The sequence below is a fragment of the Chiloscyllium plagiosum genome, chromosome 5 (genome assembly GCF_004010195.1).
Source record: "Chiloscyllium plagiosum isolate BGI_BamShark_2017 chromosome 5, ASM401019v2, whole genome shotgun sequence".
NCBI lineage: Eukaryota > Metazoa > Chordata > Chondrichthyes > Orectolobiformes > Hemiscylliidae > Chiloscyllium > Chiloscyllium plagiosum.
In genome coordinates, this window is record NC_057714.1 from 88,308,584 (window position 1) to 88,324,630 (window position 16,047).

Sequence of the window (16,047 nt, forward strand, 5' to 3'; positions counted from 1 at the left end):
TTGCGTTAAAGCAAACACACTTTAACTGATCCCTTGGTTCCTTCTCAGGAAAATCCTTCCCACTAGCTGGTCTACCTCTTGCTATTGCCTCATCTGCATCAACTCTCACCTCCAGTATACAGCTTAGGTTCCCACCCCCCTGCCATACTAGTTTAAACCCTCTCGAACTACTCGAGCAAACCTTCCACCCAGGACACTGGTCCCCTTCCAGTTCAGATGCAACCCGGCCTTCTTGTACAAGTCCCACCTTTCCCAGAAGGCATCCCAATTATCTACATATCTGAAGCCCTCCCTCCTCCACCAGCTGCGCAGCCACGTATTAAGCTGCGCCCGCTCCCTGTTCCTCGCCTCGCTATCTCGTAGTACCGGTAGTAAACTAGAGAACACTACTCTGTTCGTCCTGCTTTGCAGCTTCCATTCTAACTCCCTGAAATCACTTTTTATATCTTCAATCCTTTTCCTGGCTATATCATTAATGCCAATATGTAACAAGATTTCTGGCTGTTCGCCCTCCCCGTTTAGAACCTTATACACCCGATCGGAGACGTCCCAGACCCTGGCACTAGGGATGCAACATACCTTCCGGGAATCCCGATCCTGACCACAAAATCTCATGTTGATTCCCCTAACTATAGAGTCCCCTACCACGAGTACTTTTCTATTCTGCCCCCTTCCCTTCTTTGCCACAGTGTCAGGCTCAGTGCCAGAGAACTGACTGCTATGGCTTTCCTCTGATAGGTCATCCCCCCCCCCAGCAGTATCCAAAACGGTATACTTATTGCTGAGGGGAATGTCCACAGGGGATCTCTGCACTGTCTGACTGTCCCCTTTCCTCCCCCCATTCATCCTTGTCCTGAGCCTTAGGTGTGACCAACTCCCGGTAACTCCAATTCCCTAACACGGTTTTCAAGGAGCTGGAGTTGGGGTGCACTTCCCACAGATGTAGCCAGCGGAATTGACAAAATGACATTTGTTTCTGGAAAATCAAATCTAATTTCCCCTCAGTCGTTTTGTCTATTATTTTAGATCTTGGACCTCTGGTTTCAAATCTGCTTGCAAAGGAAATGATGTCACCTCTCTTGGTCCAGAGAGGATCCTTCACAATTATGAATATATTACATTACCTTTATTACATTTAAGCTTTCTAGTTCAAATGACAACCATCCCAACTTCTCTAATCTCCCAGATAAATGAAGTCCCGCATCCTCGGTACCCTATGGATAAACCTCCTCTGCAGCCTTCCCAATGTTTTGATCTCCTTTCAAAAGTATGCTGCCCATAATTAGCCAACTGAAATTTAAGATTTAATACGACTGTCTCAATTTTGTATTCGATGTTCCTATTTGGTTTCTTAACTATCTAATCAATTTCCTTTGCCATCTTCAAAGATTTGTGAATACACTCCAAGTCTCTCTGCTGCTGGACACCCCCCAAATAGTACTATTTAAAAATACTGTTGTGTATTTCATTCCTGTGGTGGATTATCTGAAAAATTGGTGGAAGCAGTTTGGATAGAAAATTTCAAAAGGTTATAGGAGGAAAACGTTGCATAGCTCTGAGGGAAAAATCTAGAATGTGAGCCTGAATTGAACAGTTGTTTCAAAGTGCTGGCAGCCTCCTGTGCTGCAAGATTCTTGAATTCTGTCTAGAAAAATATTGCCTTAAGTAATTTGTGGCTAGTTCTTCATAAAACTAGCAACTATTGGATTTGCAATTTTAGATCATTCGTTAGCAGGCCAAATTGAAGTTTGGCCAAAGTCCCAAAGGATTATAAAACTGCCAGTTTAACACGCTCATTCAAAAAGGGAGACAAAAATCACAGTTAGCTACAGATCTGTTAGCTTGACATAAGGCATTGGGAAGATGTTAGACTCTGTTGCAAAGGATGTCATAGCAGACCATTTAGAAGCACAATAAAATCAAACGGTCAGCATGGTGTATTAAAATCATGTTTGACAACAAGCAGGATAGATCAAGTGGATCCAGTAGATGTAAGAAATTGGGAATTCCAAAAATCTGTATTTTCTGTCAAAGACTGCTTAGTAGGATAAGGGCTCTTGATGGGGGTAGTATATTAGCATCAATAGAGGATTAACTAACAAATAGAATATACAAAATTGAAATTCGGGGGATATTTTCAGGGTTGCCGCAGAGATCATTACTGGGGCCACAGTTGTTTACATTATATATTAATGACTTGCATGACCAGGAGTGAATGTACTGTCGCCAGGATTGCGGATGATGCAAACATTAGTTGCAAGTTAAGTAGTGAAGATAACACAAGCATCTACAGAAGGATATAAATGGTTAAGACAGCAACAACTTGACAAATAAAGTATAATGTAGAGAAAATAAGGTTGTGCAGTTTGACGGGAACAGTAGAAGAGCTAAATATTAAATTTGGGGAGAAAAATCTCAAGTTGCAGCACAGGGATTGTCGTGCATAAATCATGAAAAGCTAGCATCTGAGTTCAGCAGGTAATAGGGAAGGCAAATAAACTGTTGGTCTTTTATTTCAAAGGAATGGTATATTAAAATAGGGAGGTCTTGCTAAAACTATTCAAGGCTATACTGGGAATTCTGTGAATAGTTTCCTTCCTTTTTTCTCAGGAAATATGTACTGGTATTGAAGGCCATGAAACATACAAACAGGATTAGTCCATTTGGCCCATTTGAGTCTGCTGTGCCATGTGATCATGACTGATGCATTTCTCAATACCATTCTCCTACTTTCTCCACAGGGCCCTTAATCACCGAGTTTTGAGAACATTTGTACCTTGGGTTGAGGTTCTGGATGGAAGTTTGCTCGCTGAGCTGGAAGGTTTGTTTTCAGATGTTTTGTCACCATACTCGGGAACATCATAATTGACCCTCTGGTGAAGCGCTGGTGTTATCCTGCTTTCTATATAAACACATAAATAGAAAGCAGGACATAACACCAGTGTTTCACCAGCGGCTTACTGATGTTACCTAGTATGGTGACAAAACATCTAAAAACATTACGTTTCAGCTCAGCGAGCAAACTTACATCCACAACCCTTAATAGAACATAGAACATTATCTTGCAGTACAGGCCTTTCGGCGCTCGATGGTTCCACAGGTCGGTGCAACAATCTGAAGCCCATCTATCTTACACTATTCCATTTTCATCCATATGCCTATCCAATAACCATTTAAATGCCCTTAAAGTTGGCAAGTATACTACTGTTACAGGCAGTGCGTTACATGCCCTTACTACTCTCTCTAAGTAAAGAAACTATCTCTGACATCATGTCCTATATCTATCACCCCTTAACTTAAAACTGTCCCCTCATACTGGCCAAACAGCATCTGAGGAAAAAGGCTCTCACTGTCCACCTTATCTAACCCTCTTGTATGTCTCAATCAAGTCACCTCTCATTTGCCTTCTCTCTAATGAAAGCAGCCTCAAATCCCTCAACCTTTCCCCATAAGACCTTCCCTCCATGCCAGGCAGCATCCTAGTAAACCTCCTCTGCACCCATTCCAAAACTTCTGCATTCTCCTTTAATCTGGTGACCAGAACTGTGCGCAATACTCCAAGTGCGGCTACACCAGAGTTTTGTGCAGCTGCAGCATGACCTTGTGGCTCTGAGACTCCATCCCTCTACCAGTAAAAGCCAGCACACTATATGCCTTCTTACCAACTCTATCAACCTGGGTGGCAACTTTCAGGGATCCATGTACATGGATACAGAGATCTCTCTGTTTATCTGCTCTACTAATAATCTTACCATTAGCCCAGTACACCCTATTACTGTTGTTCCCTCCAAAGTGAATCACCTCACACTTTTCTGTATTAAATTCCATTTGCCACCTCTCAGTCCAGCTCTGCAGCTTATCTATGTCCCTCTGTAACCTGCAACATCCTTCAGCACTATCCACAACTCCACCAACCTTAGTGACATCTGCAAATTTACTAACCCATCCTTCTATGCCTTCATCTAGGTCATTTGTAACAATGACAAACAGCAGTGGCCCCCAACTGATCCTTGCGATACACCATGAGTAGCTGAACTCCAGGATGAACATTTTCCAACAACTACCACCCTCTGTTCTTTCAGCTAGCCAACTTCTGATCCAAACTACTAAATCACCCTCAATCCCATGCCTCCATATTTGATACAATAGCCTACTGTGGGGAACCTTTATCAAACGCCTTACTGAAATCCATATACACGACATTAACTGCGTTATCCTTATCCACCTGTTTGGCCACCCTCTCAAAGAACTCTGTGTTTGTGAGGCATGACCTACCATTCACAAAAGTGTTAACTATCCCTAATCAACTTATTCATCTCCTAGATGATGATAAATCCTATCTTTTTATAATCTTTTCCAACACTTTACCACAACCAAGATAAGATTCACTGGTCTCTAATTACCAGGTTTGCCTCGACTCCCCTTGAACAAGGGAACAACATTTGCTATCCTCCAGTCTTCTGGCACTATTCCTGTGGAGGGGGTTAGTGTGGTGCTGGAAAAGCACAGCAGTTCAGGCAGCATCTGAGGAGCAGGAAAATCGACGTTTCGGGCAAAAGCCCTTCATCAGGAATACAGCCAGAGTGCCTGAAGGGTGGAGAAATAAATGAGTGGAGGGTGGGGGTGGGGAGAAATTACTATTCCTGTAGACAATAACAACATTAAGATCAGAGCCAAAGGCTCTGCAGTCTCCTCCCTGGCTTCCCAGAGAATCTGAGGATAATTCCATCAGGCCCAGGCAACTTAGCTATTTTCACACTTTCCAGACTTAGTAATACCACCACCTTGCAAACGTCATTCCCATCTAGTCTAGCAGCCTGTGTCTCAGCATTCTCCTCGACAACATTGTCTTTTTCCAGTATGAATACTGACAAAAAAATATTCATTTAATACTTCCCCTATCTCCTCGGACTCCACACACAACTTCCCACTACTATCTTTGGCCCTAATCTTGCTCTAGTCATTCTTTTATTCCTGATATACCTATAGAAAGCTTTAGGGTTTTCCTTGATCTTACTCGCCCATGACTTCTCAATACCCCTCCTGGCTCTTAGCACGCTCTTTAGGTCTTTCCCAGCTAACTTGTCACACTCAAGTGCCCTAACTGAGCCTTCACGTCTCATCCTAATAATTGTCGCCGCCTTTCTTGACAAGAGATTCAACTTTGTTAGTAAACCACGCTCCCTCGCTCAACCATTTCCTGCCTGCCTGACAGGTACATACTTAGGACACGCAGTAGCTGTTCCTTGAATAAGCTGCACATTGCAATTGTGCCCATCCCCTGCAATTTCCTTATCCATCCTAAATCTTGCCATAATCTATCATAATTACCTTTCTCCCAGCAACAACTCTTGCCCTGCGTTACACTATACCTTTCTGTCACTAAAGTAAACATAAACGAATTGTGGTCACTATCACCAAATTTCTCACCTACCTCCAATTCTAACACCTGGCCAGGTTTATTTCCCAGTACCAAATCCAATGGCCCTCACCCCTTGTTGGCTTGTCTACATACTGTCAGGAAACCATTCTGCACACATTGGACAAAAATTGACCTACTTAAAAAACTCTAACTATACTATTCCCAGTCAATATTTGGAAAGTCCCCCATTACAACTTCCCTGTTGCTCTTGATCCTATCCAGAATTATCTTTGCTATCATTTCTTCTACATCTCTAATTATTTGGAGGCCTATAGAAAACTCCGAACAAGGTGACTTCTCTCCTTTCCTGTTTTTAACCTCAGCCCATAATACTTCAGTAGACGAGTTCTCAGATGTCCTTTCTGCCACCATAATATTGTCCTTGACCAACAATGCTACACCTCCCCTCTTTCACCATTTTTACTGTTCTTACTGAAACATCTAAATCCTGGAACCTGCAACAACCATTCCTGTCCCTGCTCTATCCATGTCTCCGAAATGCCCACAACATCAAAGTCTCAGGTACCAACCTATGCTGCAAATTCACCCACCTTATTCCAAATGCTGCTGGTGTTGAAGTAGACACACTTCAAACCACCTTCCTGCTTGCCGGTGAACTCTTGTGACCTCAACCATATATCTGACCTCTCTACTCTCAATGTCCTGAACACTGGAACTGCAATTTAAGTTTCTATCTCTCTGCTAAATTAGTTTAAACCCTCCCGAATAGCATTAGAAAATATACTTCCCAGGATATTGGTACCCATCTGGTTCAGGTGTAGATCATCCTGTTTGTAAATGTCCCACCTACACCAGAATAACCCCCAATTATCCAAATAAATCCCCTCTCCTGCACCATCCCTGTAACCATGTGTTCAACTCCTCACTCTCCCTATTCCTCGCCTCACTAGCATATGGCACAGGCAACAAACCAGACATAACAACTATTTGTTCTAGCACTAAGCTTTCACCTTAGCTGCCTGAATTTCTACCTTAAATCCCTAATCCTTTTCCTACCTATGTCGTTAGTGCCAATGTGGACCACGACTTGGGGCTGCTGCTCCTCCTCTCCCTCAAGGATCCAGAAAACAGAGATATCATGAACCCTGGCACCTGGGAGGCAACACACCAACCGTGAGTCTCTCTCGTTCCCACAGAACCTCCTATCTGTCCCCCTAACTATGGAGTCCCCAGTGACGAATGCTTTGTTCATCCACCCACCCTCCGCCTCCTGAGCACCAGGGCAGACTCTGTGCCAGAGACCTGTACCCCCTGGTAAGTTGTTCCACCGCAACAGTATCCAAAACTGTATACTTGTTATTGAGGGGAACAGCCACAGGCATTTCCTTCATGTCCCTGCCAATCAAGAACCAACCTATCTTTCTGCCAAATACCTCAATAACTTGATCTCCACAGCTTCTGTGGCAATGCGTTGCTTACATTCACCACCCTCTTGCTGAAGAAATTTGTACTCCTCTAAATGCTGAAGGTTTGTCCCTTCATTCTGAAGCTGTGCTGTCTGTCCTAGTCTCTTCTACTAGTAGAAACATCATCTCCACGTATGTTCTATTCAGGCCTCTTTGTATTCTGTAAGTATCAATAAAATTCCCCCTCATCCTTCTAAACACCATCAAGTACAGACCCAGAGTCCTCAACCACTCCTCATATGACAAGCCATTCATCCCTAGGATCATTCCTATAAACAGTGCAAGGAAGGTTCATTAGGTTGATTCAGGCTAGGGAAGGATTTTCTTGTAAGGAATGGTTGAGTAGGTTGGGTTTGTACTTATTGGCGTTTAGAAGAATTAGAGGACACCTTATTGAAAAATACCAACTTCTTAGGGAAAGTGACAGGGTAGATGTGGAGAAGTTAGAACATAGAACATTACAGTGCAGTACAAGGCCTTCGGCTCTTGATTTTGCGCCAACCTGTGAAACTAATCTGAAGCCCATCTCATCTACATTATTCCATTCTCCTCTATATGTCTAACCAATGGCCATTTAAATGCCCTTAAAGTTAGTGAGTCTGCTACTATGGCAGGCAGTGTGTTCTATGTTCCTACTACTCTGAGTAAAGAAACTACCTCTGATATATGTCTTATATGTATCACTCCTCAATTTAAAGCTATGTCACCTCATGCTAGCCGTCACCATCCAAGGAAAAAGGTGCTCACTGTCCACATTATCTGACCCTCTGATTATCATATGTCTCAATTAAGTCCCCTCTCAGCCTACTCTCTAATGAAAACAGCTTCAAGTCCCTCAGCCTTTCCTTGTCAGACCTTCCCTCCATACCCGGCAACATCCTAGTGAATCTGCTCTGAACACTTTCCAAAGCTTCCACATCCTTCTTATAATGCGGGTGACCAGAACTATACACAGTACTCCAAGTATGGCCGCACTAGCTTTTTGTATATACCAATAAAAGCTAACACACCATATACCTGGGTGGCAACTTTCAAGGATCCATGTACCTTGACATTGAGATCTCTGTGCTGATTGACACTACCAAGAATCTTACCATTAGCCCAGTACTCTGCATTCCTGTTATTCCTTCCAAAGTGAGTCACCTCACACTTATCCACCTTAATCTCCATTTGCTGCCACCAGCCCAGCTCTGCAGCTTATCAATGTCCCAATGTAATCTAAAACATCCTTCGTCACTATCCACAACTCCACCGACCTTAGTGTCATCCACAAATTTACTAACCCATCTTTCTATGCCCTTATCAAGGTCACTTATAAAAATGACAAACAGCAGTGGATCCAAAATAGATCCTTGCGGTGCATCACTAGTGATTGGACTCCAGGGTAAATATTTCCCATCAACGCCACCCTCTGTCTTCTAAATCACCCTCAATCCCATGCCTCTGTATTTTGTGCAATATCCTACCTTGGGGAACCTTATCAAACGCCTTACTGAAATCCTTATACGCCACATCAACTGGTTTACCCTCATTCACCTGTTTGGCCACCTTCTCAAAGAACTCCATGTTTGTGAGGCATGACCTACCCTTCACAAAACCGTGTTGACTATCCCGAATCAACTTATTCATCTCTAGATGATTATAAATTCTATCTCTTCTAACCTTTTCCAACACTTTACCCACAACCAAAGTAAGGCTCACAGGCCTATAGTTGCCAGGGTTGTCTCTACTCCTAGCATAAATCCCATCTGGCCAAAGGGACTTAATTGTTTTTAAAGTTGTTTCCCCTTGAGAGTGTCGAGAAGCAGTGAGCATATTCTCAGTCAGGTGTCTCCCATTTAAGCTGAGATGATTAGAATCATGCCTGGCATAAAGGAAGATGGTTGTGGTTGTTTGACGCCAGTTAGCGCAGCTTCAGGACATCTCTGTTGGAGTCCATTGGGATAGTGTTCTACACTCACTCAGCTGATTCATTGATGTCCTGTCCTCCATTATAAGGTCGGAAGTGGGCATGTTTGTTTGCGCAATATTCAGTGCCATTCATGACTCCTCAGGTACTGAAGCAATTGATGTTCAAATGCAGCAAAATCTGGATAATAGCCCAGGCTTGGGCTGACAATTAGCAAGTAACACTTGTGCCATACAAATGCTAGGCAATGAGAGGTGATCTAACCACTGCAACTTGACATTAAATGTTACCATCACTGAATTTTCATTATCAACATGCTGGGGGCTACCATTGACCAGAAACTTGCTGCAGTTGCTGCATAAACACAGTGGCTACAGGAGCAGGTCAGAGGCTAGAAATACTACGGCGAACAACTCCTTCCTGACTGCCCAAAACCTTTCCCCAATCTCCAAGGCACAAGTCAGGAGTGTGATGGAACACTCCCCACTTTCCTGGATGAGTTTAGCTTTGGCAGCCATCAAGAAGTTTGACACCATCCAAGACAAAGCAGCCTGCTTGACTGGCACCACATCCATAAACATCCACTGCCTCCATTACTGATGCACAGTAGCAGAATTGTATTTTATCTACAAGATGCACTGCAGGAATTCCTAAAGATTCATAACACCTTCAAACTCACAACTACTTGCATCTGGAACAGGGGCAACAGATACATGGGAGCATCACCACCTACAAGTCCCCCTCCAAGTCACTCACTATCCTGACTTTAAAATATATTTGTTCCTTCACTGTTGCTGGGTCGAAGTCCTGGAATTCCCCCTCTCATGGCATTGTGGGTCAACCTACAGCATGTGAACGCCAGAGTTCAAGAAGGCCACTTGTCGTTGCCACCAACACCTCGGGACAGGTGATTAATGCTCACCAGCAAGCAGTACTCGCTCTCCACAAGTGAATAAAAAAAAGTTAAGGAATTTCCTCTGTGGGTTGTGAATCTGTTGAACACAACAGAGTGCTGTTCAGGCTGGACCGTTCTACATATTCAAGGTGAGGGAATCGAAGGTTACGGGATTACGTCCAGAAACGAATTCAGGATTAGTACATGAGCCATGATGGGCAAAATGGCTGCCTTGTACTGATCAGTATACCTGAAGTTGACTGGGAGTTGAAGTTAATGTATAAATGCAAAATTATCAACTTCATATTACTGAGGAAAGACACATTTTGCCAAAGTTTTTTGCCTGATCTCACCAGGACAATTGGCAAAAATGGCAATTCAAGGGGAAAATCGACATTTAATACTGCATGAGAGGAGAATGCTGGTCGGTTTATGAGTAGACTCTGGTGGGGACATTGCCATGGAGAATGCGTCCATTAATGCCGATTGACAATTAACTACCAAACTTTGTTTAAATTTAAAACCAGGCAGGTTGCTGCTGGTCAGACCACTGTCCTAAGAAATAAACCAATGAATAGCTGTCGCCTACTTGATTGAGTTGAAATGAGCATGTACATGTTCTTTCTCTTAACAAAGAACTTTTTTTTTAGGATAAATATGTGTAGCATTCAGTACACAAATTGGTTACCTATGTAATGCCCTGTGCGTGCAGGATTGTCCAACAAATGTCTAATTGCAGAATTGCATCTCGTGTTGGACATTGAAGAATAATGCTAATAACCATTTTAGCATTGGACTATCAAATGACTCTCATCTATTTTGTTACAAAAACCTGAAATTTCTTGAATCCTGATTTATGAAGCTATTGTTAAAGCAACCTGGGTGTTGTTTTTCATAAAGTCACTGAATGCTAACATGCAGGTGTAGTAAGCAATTAGCAAGGCAAGTTGTCTGTTGACCTTTATTCCAAGACTGCTTTATTAAGAATTAAAGACGACTTGCTATAATTTATATGGAATGAGATTTAGCAAGATTATGTACAGTTTTGGCCTGCCTTTGGGAAAGACAGACTTGCAATACCTGGAGTGCAACAAGGATTCACCAGAGTGATCTCTGTAATGGTGAGGTGTCTTATATGGAGAGGTGGAATAGGCTGGGCCTCTAATCTCTACAGTTTAGAAGAATACTCGAGTAAAAGTTGGTCTCATGTAAAAGTTGACCACCTATGTTTTGGCCAAAATATCTGGAATTTTCCATGTATCTTGTATAAAAGTTGACCCTAGTTCCTCACAGATAACAGATCAACATTTGAGTCATGAGTAGATAATGTTACAGTGAGGAAATGAATTTCTTTCTCTTGGTGTGAATTGTACATTAAAACACATAACAGCAACATTAAGCTACGGATTTCTTAAGTTCATTGTCAAATGAACATTAAATTCATTTTTTATTTGGCCGTCCCACTCTGTTCTGGTCCTCAGCTGCACCAATGTTGTCATTGCTCAAAGGTAAGTTCCGGACAGAATAATTACTAATTCATTTTTGTTTCTACTGTCTTTATCAGGTAATTACCATAATTTGATTTTTTTTTTCTCTTGTTGTTTTGAGATCAATTGGACATATGTTTAGAAGATAGTATTTTGGGCTGTCATGAATTTCAGCCCCTCAATAGTAGTATTTATGTCATAGTCAACCCCATAAGTTAACCTTAATAAATAGTCTAAAAATCATGATTTTTACATGAGTATATACAGTAATCAGTGATTTCATTGAACCATGCAAAATTGTCACAGGGCTCCAGAAGGTAGTAATAGGACAGATGATTTCCCTGCTTGGGGGAAGGGGCTTTTGAATCAGACTCTGAACAAGAAATAGGCCATATAGGACTGAGATGAGACATTTCTTTGGAGGATGGTAAATCTTTGAAATTCTCTATACCAGAGCTCTGGAAGCTTGGTCATTGAAAATATTCAAATCAAAAATGTTATAATGTTGAAAGATTCGGCGATTGCGGTGGAAATTGATGTTGAGGTTGAATGTCAGCTATAATCTAGCTGAATGACAGAACAGGCTCAATGGCCATGGCAGTAATTCAGTTCAGGGGCTGAATAGCCTATTTGTGCTCCTATTTCCAGAGCTCAGATTTTCCTAAACCATGCTTACCTAACTTGGTGTCTCTGGTCAGATTACAGAGGGTTGATGAGAGCAGTGCTATTGATGTGGTGTACATAGACATCCATTTCATGAAGTGCGGTGCAACAGACTGCTAGGCAGAGCAGCATTGCTACAAATTGGACTGAATAACAAGATATAGAAAAGACAAATGGGAATAAGAAATGTGGTAGAGAAATAGAGTGCTAGGATCAAACAGGGATATAATGGGAAAAGCACAAGTTATGCTAAAAAAGACTAGTCTTAAGGCTTTGTGCCTTAATGCAAGGAACATTCGCAATAAATTTACATGAATTAATGGTATATAGATCAAAACAGGTGTGATAGTTGAGACTTTGGAGACATGGCTACAGGGTGACCAGGATGGGAACTGAACATCCAGGGGTATTCCATATTTGGGAAGAACAGACTGAAATAAAAAAGTGGTGGATTTGCATTGCAGGTGAAAGAGAAGATGAACACAGAAGTAAAGAAGCATATATTAGCTATGACGATGTGGAATCCGTATAGATTTAGCTAAGAAACACCAGGAGGCAAAAAGGTAGTTAGTGGCATTGTGCATTGATGTGTTAGGGTAATTTGTGAATGGCATTAAATTGGAAATTAGAAATGCATGCAATAAAGTAACATCTATAATTATGGATGCTTTTAATTTGCATAAATATTGGGCAAATCAGACTTGTGACTGCACTCCTCAAGGAGGAATTCATGTAGGGTCTGTGGGATGATTTTCTGGACCAATACTTTGAGGAACCGAAGAATAAGCAATCCTGGACTGTACTTTTTATTTGGAGTGAAGTAGTGTTTATAATGGAGTATCCAATGGGTGGTGTTAGGACCTCTGCTGATTTATATTAATCTTGTACATTGCACAAAACTTCCAAGTATTGTGAACTGTCAACTAGTTGGTGCAGTACTCAAAAGGATGTGGACAGAGATTAGTAGGGCAGACTTACAAATGGCTAATTAACTTCAACGCAGAGTGTGTGAGATGTGATTTATTTTGGGAGAAAGAATGTGGAAAGACATTATAAACTCAAGGTTGCAATTTTGAAGGGTGATGTAAATGGGCATAATCTTAAAGTGGCAGGATAGGTCTGGGCATAAAATTCGTGATGTGAAAGGAGAGACTGTAGAAAAGGTACACTGAAATGGTTTCCAGGATGAGGGACTTTCATTGATAGATTGCAGTAGTTGGGAATATTCTTGGAGAAGACAAGGCTGAAAAGTGATCTAATAGAGCTATTCAAAATCCTGAGGGATTTGGACACAGCAAATGAGGCAAAACTGTTGCTGTTAGTGGAAGAATCGAGAACTAGAGGGAACTGATTTAAGGTAATTGGCAGAAATAATGGTGACTTGAACAGAAATTGATTTCAAGCACCGAGTGGTTAGGATCTGGAATGCATTACCTGAAAGTGTGATGGAAATCAGGTCAGGTGAGGAATTTAAGAGGATTTGAAAGGGAAGAATGTACAAGGCTATAAGAAGAATGCAAGGGAATCACACTGGGTGAATTCTTCCTTCAGAGAGCCAACACAGACACAGCAGTGACTCCTAATTATGACCATTTTAAAATTTGATTGCATATTTATATAGATAATTACATTGTAAATATGGATGTAGGAACATATAAAATGGCAAGAGTTGGCACAGTGCATGCAAATTAAGGTTTCTAATATGTTTGGAGAAAAAATTTGTTGAAAATGTGTTGCTGGAAAAGTGCAACAGGTCAGGCAGCATCCAAGGAACAGGAGAATCGACGTTTCGGGCATAAGCCCTTCCTCAGGCTTCAGGCTTATGCCTGAAACATCGATTCTCCTCCACCTTTGATGCTGCCTGACCTGCTGCGCTTTTCCAGCAACACATTTTCAGCTCTGATCTCCAGCATCTGCAGTCCTCACTTTCTCCAGAAAGAATTTGTTCCCAAAAAAAAAGGCCCTTTTCCCATCACTCTTAATTTCATAAACCTTATCAAGTACATGACTTTAATTTCTTAAGTGATTCCACATTATTCCTCCCTCCCACTGCTCTGACTCATCAGCTCCACAACACTGATCCTTAAAAGTCAGTATTCTACCACCAGCGAATGCTGTCTGACTCCTTTGACATTCTCTAAAGGCCATTTTAATGCTTCAGAAACTGAAATATATTTTACATCCTTGCAATGCAAAATTGATTGTCAGTACTCTAGCCAACTGTCCTAACTACACTTGCATCATAGGCCCTCCGTCCAATATTATTAAACAATATTAACCCTGCCCAATATTACTACATGCTTGCTAAGCTACATTCTGAAGTGTCTTCTAATATTTTTACTCCTTTCTTGAAAATAAATTTAAAATGAAGCAAAATAAAGGAAAGATAGAGATGCTGGAAAAGCTAAAACTCTCTCCTTTTGTTTCAGAAATAAAAACTAAATTGATCTGATTAACATTTGTCAAGAATGAAACAGTTAACCGAGTGAATTTAATGTGACTTTTCCAGAATTCCAAAATAAGCACAATTGAAATTGCATATCCACACTGAAAAATAACCAAAGTCTCCACTGACTTCCATAGATGATCACATGACTATGTAAATTGTGTATGAAAAAGGTGTAATTTAAATTGATTATTGCCTTGTAATATTACATCCCCTCAATGCATACCCTCAATTCACCATGCACTTCTATCAGTGCGTAAATTTATTTAAATATTTAGCTTGAAAAGCTTGGTGCATTTAAAACTAAGCTTGGGGCAGCACGGTGGCACAGTGGTTAGCACTGTTGCCTCACAGCGCCAGAGACCCGGGTTCAATTCCCGCCTCAGGCAACTGTCTGTGTGGAGTTTGCACATCTATGCGTGGGGTTTCCTCCGGGTGCTCCGGTTTCCTCCCACAGTTCAAAAATGTGCAGGTAAGGTGAATTGGCTATGCTAAATTGCCCGTAGTGTTAGGTGAAGGGGTAAATGTAGGGGAATGGGTCTGGGCGGGTTACTCTTCGGAGGGTCGGTGTGGACTTGTTGGGCCGAAGGGCGTGTTTCCACACTAAGTAATCTGATCAAATTTATAATTTTGTATGCAGTGTATTTTGGTAATTATTAGTGCCACACTGATGTGAACTACAAACTATTTATTAATGTTTAAATTTCATCAGCTAACTAAAAAGCCTTGGAATTTGGTTTGAGATGAAGTCACCGGAAAGTAGCCAAGTTCAATGGGGACTTAAAAGCAATGTCAAAATAACATGGCTGAAACTATTTCTCATACCCTGAAATGGGTGTCCAAGGATAATTATCTGAACGTTAAAATTCTTCATCTGGAATGTTTTGCTGATAATGAGACCTTCAATGTCTCTGGGGGACTGACACTTCTTGATTACAGGTTTGTTGGAATGAAGACTTCAATCAAAACTTGTTGTATGAAGAGGAGGATTGAAAGACCCATCTATATCAAAGAATAATGGGAAGTCTGACAGTGGACCATCAAACTCTGTCAAAAATGGATTTTCCCCATTGTGGGCCAATAGCCAAGATTGACCTGTTAAATCTCTGCTCTGTGAGAGGCCATAATTATAAGCTTGTGGTTTTTGCTACAGCAAACAGTAACATCAAGGTGAAGAACTGACAGAGTGTAACAGCTCTTTCTTTCTAAGTTGTCCAAGTCAGCAGTGATCAGCCCTGATAGAAAACCAACTGAGAACTATGATCTTTTAAAATGTGGCTATCTGTATTGCACACTACATTTTGAAAAGAACTGTAATTTTCTTTTCAATCCACCTTGTCTCACCCATGTACCTTGTTCTGTTTGGTTGCATGCTCAAGTTTGTAGCAAAGTTTGGGACTGATTTTTTTTTCACCTTAAAGTTTTCCCTTTACCTTGAATGAGTTTAAATGAACTTTGAAATCTGCCTGATTAGTTGCTTTATAACTTTATTGCATGCCAAGTACATGTTGAATTGTGGAAAAAAAATCTGTTTAAAAATTTCCAAAAAGAACTTGTACAAACTCAAGGTGTGAAAAGATAGGGATTTTTGTCCTTTCGGACTTGATTGTAATGGTAGCCATAGATCATGCCCAAGCTTTCCTCTATTTGCTGATTATCCTTTTACTCTCCATGTAAAACTGAAGTTGAAATTTGAGAAATGTATGCATGGCTGTTAGTCTTTATTCTTGAGTATTTGATCCAGACAGCAGTCCTGAACCCATTTTGTTGAATTCAGTGATGATGGGAATACTTGTAA

General features: G+C 41.3%; 1 protein-coding gene across 1 annotated transcript in view; it reads left to right on the top strand.

Moving 5' to 3' along the window:
- zeb1b (zinc finger E-box binding homeobox 1b) overlaps positions 1 to 16,047 on the top strand; it is a gene marked incomplete at its 5' end in the record, with an annotated part of 84,153 nt that overhangs the window by 3,763 nt on the left and 64,343 nt on the right. The window lies entirely within an intron of this gene.